The sequence below is a fragment of the Chelonus insularis genome, unplaced genomic scaffold, assembly GCF_013357705.1.
Source record: "Chelonus insularis isolate UGA/USDA-ARS -01 unplaced genomic scaffold, ASM1335770v1 contig_86_pilon, whole genome shotgun sequence".
NCBI lineage: Eukaryota > Metazoa > Arthropoda > Insecta > Hymenoptera > Braconidae > Chelonus > Chelonus insularis.
In genome coordinates this window covers 58,271-68,662 of record NW_023276774.1, presented here as the reverse complement: position 1 = coordinate 68,662, position 10,392 = coordinate 58,271, and the positions used below count along the sequence as shown (strand labels likewise).

The following is a 10,392-nucleotide window of genomic DNA, read 5'->3' as shown; positions in this document are numbered from 1 at the left end:
TCCTTCAACGCAGAAGTCTTCAATATCGACAACGTACTTTGAGTGCATAACTTGAGTATTTAACTTGATCTTTTGTTGAATTTCAGTAAATTTAAATTTATCAAATTGCCTTAGAACAAGATTATTTATATATATGCACCCATAATATCATTTCAAAATCAACGTAACTTTTGCAGCTAGTTCAAAACTTATTTTTAATCGAATAGCTGTTTATATTTCTGTTCAAAGATGATTAATCATGAGAAAAATATGCTCCCTGGAATGAATAGTTACCAAAAGTATATTTACTGTCTTTTTGTAGCAATAATATCATATTCAATTTTAATGTTCCCAGAAGGAATCTAAGAAATAAAATATCGAAGTACAAAGATATTACAAAGAAGTTCCTTCAATTTTCCTCGTATGAAATCGTGAACAAAATAGAATATAATATAGAAGCATAGAAAACCCCCATAATATACTAACCAGGAAACCTCGCAAGGTGAATAAATTTATTAGCCTCAATATTGATTTTTATTAGTAAAAGATATTATGATAAATTTTGAAGATATTGATGTACAATTGTATCTGTAAAAACGAAAAGTAGTGCTTCAGTACCAGTTGGTCAAGTTTGGTTTATGTTGTCACTTAAAGTAATACAGCTCTGAAAATTCATTGATCATGAAGTGAACGAAGTTGAAAGGGATTATGGTGAAAAAGTAATAAAAATAACAGTGAAGATATTAAAGTGTAGAAAAAAAGAGTACTTCTTTGAGGAATTGCTCGCTTCATTGGTCTAACATCGGAGTATGATATATGGATAGACATTAGTAAAAAAATATTAAGGAATTCCAAGTCTGCAGACTTTGATCGTATCGTCTAACGATTTGTTTCAAAACATGATGCAAGAGGAGTCATTCTGTTTGTTAATGAAGACTATGTCTGGTAGTGTTATTATTTGTCACTTACAAATATTCTTTGAATGTAATAAATAAAGCAATGAAGTAAATTCAACGATACATATTTGTTTTGGGGTGCAAAAGTTCAACCAGTTCGAGATCAAGAATTTGCTGCAGAGGGTGCCATAACTATTTTGCCTCATGGCAATTCGTTAACACGTTTTACAGTTTTTTCATGCATTTATCAACTATTTTTAATCAAATTACATCATATATGAAAATAAGAACTTGTATTTTTATAGATTTCGATGAGTATTATACGAATTTACGACCTAGAGTTGGTAATTAATGCAATGGACCAAATGAGAAAAATATACCACACCCAAATAAACCAGGAAAAATAATAAATTTTCGAAATGTATGGTTTCGTGAATTTTGGTCTCAACATCACAAATACAGTTTTTCAACATTAAATAGCTCATTACCTATAAAACATTGTACTAGTGTTGGAAAATTGATTGATTATGATCAGTAAGGTTTAGTTTCCTTCGTTGGTAAGTTTCTAATTTTAATTTGAATATATCAGTTGAATATTTAAATGAAATTGTTAAGACATGACTTATTTTTTTTTTTTTAGGCATGATGAGTTCGAACTGGACAACGGGTCAAATAGTAAAGACTCGTCAAGATGTGAGAAATAATGTGGAGGAAATTTGGAAAAGTCTGTCTCACATAGTAGATATTACTCAAAATCTAGCTTTTTAAATGCATCGACGTTTACAAGCAATCCCACTTTTGGCACCGTTTTCGCGTACCGTGAATGATAAGATTATATCGACTAGAAAAAAGACTAGATTGAGATCAGATTCGTTTGGAGAAACGTTTCGAGGAAGGTCGAAGAGAAACTCAAGATTTATTTCGAGAGGTAAGAAATTTGATTTGGTTCAATCGCTCTTAACTTCTTCAGTTAATAATAGTTTTTTAGCTTTTGCAAAATCGGGAAAATTTGATAGTTCTTAGACTTGGGAATCTTATTCCCGTCAATTTAAAACAATCGCTCGTCTGCATAAGTTGACAAATGAAGTTAAAGCATCGATTTTAGTGTCCTATTTAAAGGACAAAGCTTAAGTCATTTTAGAAAATTTGAGTTTAGAAGATTTAGGGAACTTTGAAAAATTGAAGAAAATTTTGGAAGATCATGTTGGTGAAGCTCAATTTTCTCGAGCTTTTTCTAGTCGTTTTCAGGCTAGAAAACAGTCTGAAAATAAAATGTAACAGACTTTTCAAATGATTTAGATAGGCTTGTCAAATTTGCGTATTCTTCGGTCTCTTTTGAAGAGAGAGATATAATTGCTGGTTTGCAATTCATTTCTGGATTAAAGAAATTCAAGTTACAGTTTTCTCTTCGTTCGGAGAGAATTGAGTCTCTTCAATTAGCAACTAAGAGAGCTTTAGAGCTTGAGTCGATTGAAGATTTGCCCTTTTGAGCTCAGAATAGAAATAAATCTAATAATAAGAATAATAATAATTTGAGTAAAAAAAATAAGAATTTTAATAAAAATAATAATTTTGGAAATAATTTTAAAAAAGATAATAAAAATAATTCGTTTAAAGGAAATTTTAGGTCAAATTCTCAAAATCAAAATTCTTCGCAAATTTTTCAATGTTGAATTTGTGGTGAAAAAGGACATTCTAAGAAGGATTGTCAAGTTCTTCAAGCTAAACTAGTTTATCAAATATTCATAATTCTAATGAGTCTACTGGTGAAGGTTCGTCCAAAAAAAAATTTCGTCAAAACTAAATATTAATTCAATTGATTTTTCTTATTCTTCTGGTTCTAGACCAAAACTTTTACTGTAGAAATGAAGATTTCCAATATTAAGGTTAATTTTGAGGTTGTTTTTGCTGAAATTGAAGAAGAATGTATTCTAGGATTAGATTTTTCAATCAAGTCTAGTTTATTTACTGATTTGAAAGATTTTCTTGATAAAAAATTCTCAGAAAGTAATAAAGTTCTTTTAATTAATTAAATTAGTTCTTCTTTGAATAAACTGTTAGAATTTGTTTTAGATTTGATTAAAAGATCTTCAAAATTTTTGTATGTCAATGATAAATTTCGTTTCGCAGAACTTTTATTGGAGAATATGGATATTTGTGCAAAAAATTCTTCTGATTTAGGAAAGTGCAAAATTTTTACAACATAAAATTAATGTTGAAAATGCACTTCCCATTAAACAGGCTCCTCGTCATGTTCCTTTGCATTATAGGGATAAGTTTGATTCAGTTATGAAGGAAATGAAACAACAGAATGCAATAGAACCATGTAATGGTCCTTGGGCTTCTCCTCTTGTTCTTTTTCCAAAAAAAGGTGATGAAATCAAATTTCGTGTTGACTATCGTAAATTAAACGATGTCACAGTTAAGGATTCAACACCATCATCAAGAAAACATATTGAATATGGTTCTTGGTGCTAAATGGTTTTCTACCGTCGATTTAAAAAGTGAATATTGGCAAGTTGAAGTTGCTTCGGAGGATAGATCTAAAACTGCTTTTTTTATTTGGAATGAGGTTTGGCAATTTAAGGTTCTTCCTTTTGGTTCGTGTAATGCTCCTGCTACCTTCGTTAAACTTATGAACATAGTTTTAGAAGGTCTTCTCGGTAAAATTTGTTTAGTTTATTTGGATGATATTATTATTTTCAGTAAAAGTCTAAATGAACATTTTATTCATCTTCAAAATGTTTTTGAAATACTTTTACAAGCTTCTCTCAAGATAAATCCTAAGAAATGTATATTTTTCCGAAAATAAGTGATTTTCCTTGGACATGTAGTTTCTGGTAAAGGACTGAAAACTTCTCCAGATCAAATTTCTGCTATTATTAATTGGCCTGTTCCTAAAAATCAATCTGAACTTAAAAGTTTTCTAGGTCTTTGTTCTTATTATAGAAAATTCGTCAACGATTTTGCTACTATTGCAAAACCTTCATATCTTATTAGTCAGGAGAAGAAAGATTTTACTTGAGATGATTTAGTTTTAGTAAACGTTTCAAAAATTGAAACAAATTTTGACTTCTACTCCAATTTCGGGTTATCCTGATTTCAATTATCCTCTTATTCTTGATACTGATGTTTTGAATGTTGGCATTGGTGCTGTGTTATCTCACAAAATTTAGTTAATAGAAATGGTGTGACTGTTTATAAAGAAAAAGTTATTGCTTACTTTAGTTAGACATTAAATAATCGTGAACGGAACTATTGTGTTACTAGGAAAGAATTTTTAGCTGTTGTTATTTCTGTTGAACATTTCCGTCATTTTCTCGGTTTCGTCGTTTTCTGGGCAACTCTTAAGCAAGATGTTGAAATTTTGTGTAAAAATGCAATGTTTGTTTCACTAAAAAGGGTCCTCATAGAAAATCTTGTGGTCAACTTCAAATTTATAATGTTGGTTCTCTTTTTGAAAGGGTTGCTATTGATATTCTTGATCCTCTTACTAAAACGTCCTTTGGAAATAGATTTTTACTTGTTGTTACAGATTATTTTACTAGATGGCCTGAGGCGATTCCTCTGCCTAGTTATCAGGCTTCTACTATTGCTGAGGCTTTAGGTTGCATAGAACTATTCTTTAATATTCGTCCAAATTTATTAGTAAGAATAAAAAAGATTGACATAAGTAGATTTCTTTATTTTTATTGGCTTATCGTTCTTCAAGACATGAAACTACTGAGTATTCTCCAACTTTGTTGATGTTAGCTCGTGAATTAAGGTTACCTATTGATCTTCTTAGAGGAATTAATCCTTCAGATAATTCTTTTCACGATAATTCTATAACTGATTTTGTTTTTAATCTTCGTGAACAATTAAAGATTGTTCATGATAATGGATGTGATAAATTACAAATTAAATCTGAAAAACTTAAGTGTATGTATGATTTGAAATCTAATGTTCTTTCTTTTGATGTCGGTCAAAAGGTTTGGTTATTTTTCCCTAAAAGAGTTAAAGGAAAGTGTCCATAACTTCAATGTGAGTGGGAAGGTCCATATATTATCAAAAACATACTTAATGATGTTGTATTTCGAATTCATAAAATTCCGAATGGTCGTCTTTCAGGTCGTTGTTCATGTGAATAGACTCGCTCCTTATAAAGATGATTAGTTATTTTCACTCTTACTGGATTCCTAATTTCTGTTGAATTCAGGGTTTTTGTAACTTCCAGTCTGTGAATGTTGGCTTTCATTGATCATTTGATTGTTGATTTAAATTTACAATGTCTGTCCTGGAGCGTTCTCGTGGAGTTACTGTAGGATATACATGGTTGGAGTCATTGTACCGGAATCCTTTTCTCCATTTATTGGCCAAAGTGAAGCAAAGTGAGGGACTAGATGTCCATGGTATCCTAATATTTTTGTTCTCAGATAGTATGCGTAACTGTGATCCCAATTTTTAATAATTTAGATTGCACAGTGAGCAGAAGCTACTAAACTTACTTTTGAAAATTCCTTGCGCAAGGTGAAATTTAATTGATTGTTTCAATTATATTGACTCATTTATTTGAGAGTCGAATTTTATTTTAAAAAAGATGCGAAGTCGGAATTTATATGGAGAATGGACTCCATGAAATGTGACCATTCAACCTAATTATTAATTGAACATTGAATTAATGATTAAAAATGAAATTCCTGAAGAACTTTGGTTCTGTGAAGAACTTTTGTTTTGTTTAGTTCCATGACCTTCCAGGTCTTGGCATTTCCTACTCTTTGGATTCTAATGGTTCTTTTCAGTTGTTCCTTTTGATAAAGAAGAAGGATGGAAAGGGAATTAGAGATGATAATTACGATTTTTAATTTTTAATATGACTAACGGACGATTAGTATTTAAGAAATCTTTTATTGTATAGATCACGTTATTAGTTTAATTCAGATTATTTTGGTCTGTTTGGAGGTTTTTAACCACCGCAGAATTTTTCGAGAGAAGTGTAAAATATTTGTATGTCGCCATCTAGTGACTATTGGACTAACGACAGTTTGTTAGTTAACGACGATTGCTTGACGATAAGATTGTTTATAGCAACGAGGAGACAGTTTGTTTATCGCCAGTTTTTGACTGATACTTGAGTTGACCGCACGGATTCTTTCTTTCTTATCAATTTCTGTCAATCTTTAATAAACTTTTTCCTTTATTTATTAATTTTCCAAAGTTGTTATTTGTTCTTATTTTACCATATATAATAGAGGTTACTAAAATATTGAAGTTTGATATAAATTCCAGGTTTGCTTAGCATTCAAACCATCCTTGAAGAAAAATGGTTCATGATGGATAATATTTTTATTACATTAATGTCAACAAATTTAACTATTTACAAATACTCTTACCCAATGCAATAGCTATTTGACTTTTAGGTGATGTGTATGACGGCCGTTTCAGGCATTTTTTTCCTTGAGTAAAAATTCGTATTATAAGATTAGTTTTTGTTCAGATTGCACTATAACATACACTCAAACAAAGTCCTAAACCAATACGAAGATATGTACAATTAAGGCGAGTTGGTTCAGTCAAGATAATGAAACTCTTGCCATAACATGAGAGAATTCCAATAAGTAAAAACGTAACATAACTCACGGTCGGAAGCCATTATAACTGAAGATCGGTTGTATCTACAGTGAGATAGAAAGTTTAGTTTAGTATGTAACTATAAAAAATAGAGATATTTTTGTTATGATACTCACCGTACAAAAATTACGAACATGACACTTTGGACAATCTTCACTACATGTAAGCTGGGGTATATGAGCCTCATCGGAACCACCAGACCATCGGGTAACATTTATGTCCAGATTTAACCTGTTAATATTATACTTATTCATCACTTCTGATCGATCATGACCAAGGCTAAAGGAGGATAATGGATTTTATATGTTCATAAATACAAACAAAATAAGTTAGATAAACTACAAAATTGAATAATTTAAGCAAATAAATTATTACTCAATCAAACATTCTAAGATATTTTTCATCTAAAAACTTAATTTTAACTTTTGCTTATAACATAAATGAAAAAAATTAATATTTTTATAGCCCGAACTATTTCAACACTTTAAACTATTAATTTTGATCTAACTGAAGTAATATAACGAAACATAAAATAGTTGAATTGAATTTATTTATCAAGTAAATAATTGATGAATATTAATGTAAGTTAATTCTTTCCAATAACCAATTGGCACATAATCGAATCGATTTTCATCAGTACGTTGATACTGATAGATATTATAAAATCCAAAAGCATCTCCATCTCTATTTAACCTTATTTCTATACCTTGACGACCAATAAAACTGAAATTTCGGGTATATTGAAGCAAACTTTGTCCAGGTATTCCCGGAGCCAAGCTATCACAGAGATAATGGACTGTTTCACGATTTTCAACACATTCATCACTTATAATATTGTGTACTACACGCGCCATTGCATAAACTGCATCAACTATACAAGAATAAATGAGAAATGAGAAGTTTTATAAATAATATCATCACAAATCATACTGTAAATTAAAATTAGAAACTTACCAACGAAGGAAACTAAACCTTACTGATCATAATCAATCAATTTTCCAACACTAGTACAATGTTTTATAGGTAATGAGCTATTTAATGTTGAAAAACTGTATTTGTGATGTTGAGACCAAAATTCACGAAACCATACATTTCGAAAATTTATTATTTTTCCTGGTTTATTTGGGTGTGGTATATTTTTCTCATTTGGTCCATTGCATTAATTACCAACTCTAGGTCGTAAATTCGTATAATACTCATCGAAATCTATAAAAATACAAGTTCTTATTTTCATATATGATGTAATTTGATTAAAAATAGTTGATAAATGCATGAAAAAACTGTAAAACGTGTTAACGAATTGCCATGAGGCAAAATAGTTATGGCACCCTCTGCAGCAAATTCTTGATCTCGAACTGGTTGAACTTCTGCACATTGGCCATTTCTATCCTCGTCAAGTAGCAGCTGAGATCTATGAAGAGATAGAAAGTTTTTAGAATGGATTAATAAAAGTTTTATGTAGACTTGTTAAACATCGAATTTATGTCAAACCTGGTGTTGAACCTTATCGTCAGAAGCCTTTCAAACAAAGTGAAGTAATGGTTAAAGTCATGCAGGACTTAGTCGATGAAGTAGTGAAAAAGGGTACATTGTTCGATTTGATAGTACATGGCGTAGTGAACAATTATTGGTCAAGAAAAAAGATGGAAGTTGGAGACTCTGTGTTGATTATAGGGATCTTAATGCAAAAACATATAAGTCAGGCTATCCCTTGCCCAACATGCTTTGAGTTCCTTAGAAGCTGGGCAGGCCTGCTTGGGTATCATTCTTGGATCTTAGTAGTGCATTCCACCGCATAGAAAAAAAACAAGCAAGTCAAGACTATACTGCCTTTCATGTAGAGGGTCGTGGCCAGTACAAATGGGTAGGAATGCCGCTTGGGTTGACTTGACTGGAGCCCCCTCAACATATTCAAGGTTAGCAGATATTACTAGAGAGCTAGTCCGAGAGAGATTGAAGTCGATGAAGGTGGGATTGTCCGTTGAGAATCACATTTTTGTATATTTAGATGACTGGGTAGTCGTCAGTGAAACGTTAGAGGATCATGCTGTTTTTTTAAAGACACTTATCTTTGTCTTAAAGGAACAAGGTTTTAAAGTGAATGTCGATAAATGTAGGATATGTCAAAATCAAATCGAGTACTTAGGCTTCATGGTTAATAAAGACGGTGTTCATATTAATAAAAAAATGATTTAGCCAATCATTAATGTCCTTACACCTACGAGGAAAGAACAACTTCGCCAATTCTTAGGCATGGTTAATAACAGAGCAGTCATTTCGAAATCTTAAAAAAGCATTAATTAATGCACCACCATTATATCCAGCTGATCCTAAACTACCGTTCAGGTTGTACACTGATTCTAGTGATTCTGGTATAGGTGCTATTTTGGTACAGTACGACAAAAACAAAGACACTGAATACTTAATCACTTGTCTATCTGGACCTTTCTTACCTGCAGAGAAAAACTATCATACTTCTTTAATGACCGCCATGAATCTTAACGGTCGACTAGCTAGGTCGGCTCTTCTTCTATCAACCTACGATATTACGTTAGTACATTATAAAGACACCGCGTATGAAGCACCTGATGCATTATCTAGAGCGTTCGAAGGCATTGATCTTTCTGTGAACTATAATCCTTCATCTCGAATACTATTTGAGGATACCCCAGATTTTTCATTTGCGCTATCCATAAAGTCCAGAAAAAAATTATCAGTTTTAGACACTAGAGATAAAATTAAAGGAACAACCCTATGATCTTTGGTATCAAAATCGGTATAAGCAAGTCATGAACTTTCCAAGTCGTTATCCTTCATGAAAAATAGTCAATGATGAACTATTCTTTCATGTTAGTGATCTATCTTCATTTATCGAACAAGATTACTGAAAAAAAGTACCTAATAAAGAGACGCCGATCCAAAAGATTCTATTCGCGTTCCATCACCATAAAATATCAGATCATATGGGAGTAAGCAAAACTGAGTCACGTATTAGACAACATTATTTCTTTCCGGGTCTCACTGAGATAGTACGTAAGAACGTCTCAGACTGTTCTTAGTGTTTCCAGTCAAAGTACAATCAATTAAAAGTTACTTTCTATTCTGGGAAGCATCCTAGGACTAGTCCTCGGTCCATCTTGTCTATTAATACGACAGGACCTTTCCAAAGGTCTAAAAACCATAAAAAATACGCAATCATTGTATTGGACATATATACTAAGTTCATTAGAATTCAAGGAATCATAAATAATACTGCGAAAGAGGTCAATAAATTCCTTCGTTCTGTTATTTTCCAATATGGAATTCCAGATCAGATTATTTCAGATAATAGTACCGAGTATGTTAGCAAATTTATTAAACAACTGGCTTAGGAATATAATATCGAGTAAACAAACACACCCCTCTCCAGGCTGCTGGCTAATCCAGTGAAAAAGGTTAATAGAACAATAAAACCCATGATCATTTCATATCTCAAAGACCTAAATCATCGTGAGTGGGATGACAATCTTCAAGAACTGGAGTATGCTTATAATACATCAGTACACTCCTAGACGGGGTTCACCCCCTATTTTCTTATTGTTGCGAGAGGATAATTGCAACCTGTCAGTTGGACTTATTCTCGTCCCAGCTTGTGCTCAGTCGAGCTCACCCGATCCACTCGCCCTATCCTAGCTCTTGTTTCAGCGCTCGGCGAATCCTAACTCTTTTTCTCTAATCTAGCCAATGACAGTTGCTGTATCATTGTACTAGCTCTACCGACGCCGGCTACAACGTGTTTGCAGCCATTAACGCTCAAACGACGCTGAAGTACACGTGCTCGATTATCGCTCTTTCTGATTTCGCAAAACCTAATTGTTTCAAGCTCTTGATAGATTCTGCTCAGTTTCAATAAAGTTCAGTTGAGCTC

General features: G+C 32.1%; 1 pseudogene; it reads right to left on the bottom strand.

Annotated features, from left to right (window-relative positions):
* Positions 1-6,490: 6,490 nt before the first annotated feature.
* Positions 6,491-8,037, bottom strand: LOC118071560 (metabotropic glutamate receptor 7-like; annotated as a pseudogene).
* Between the last annotated feature and the right edge of the window lie 2,355 nt (positions 8,038-10,392).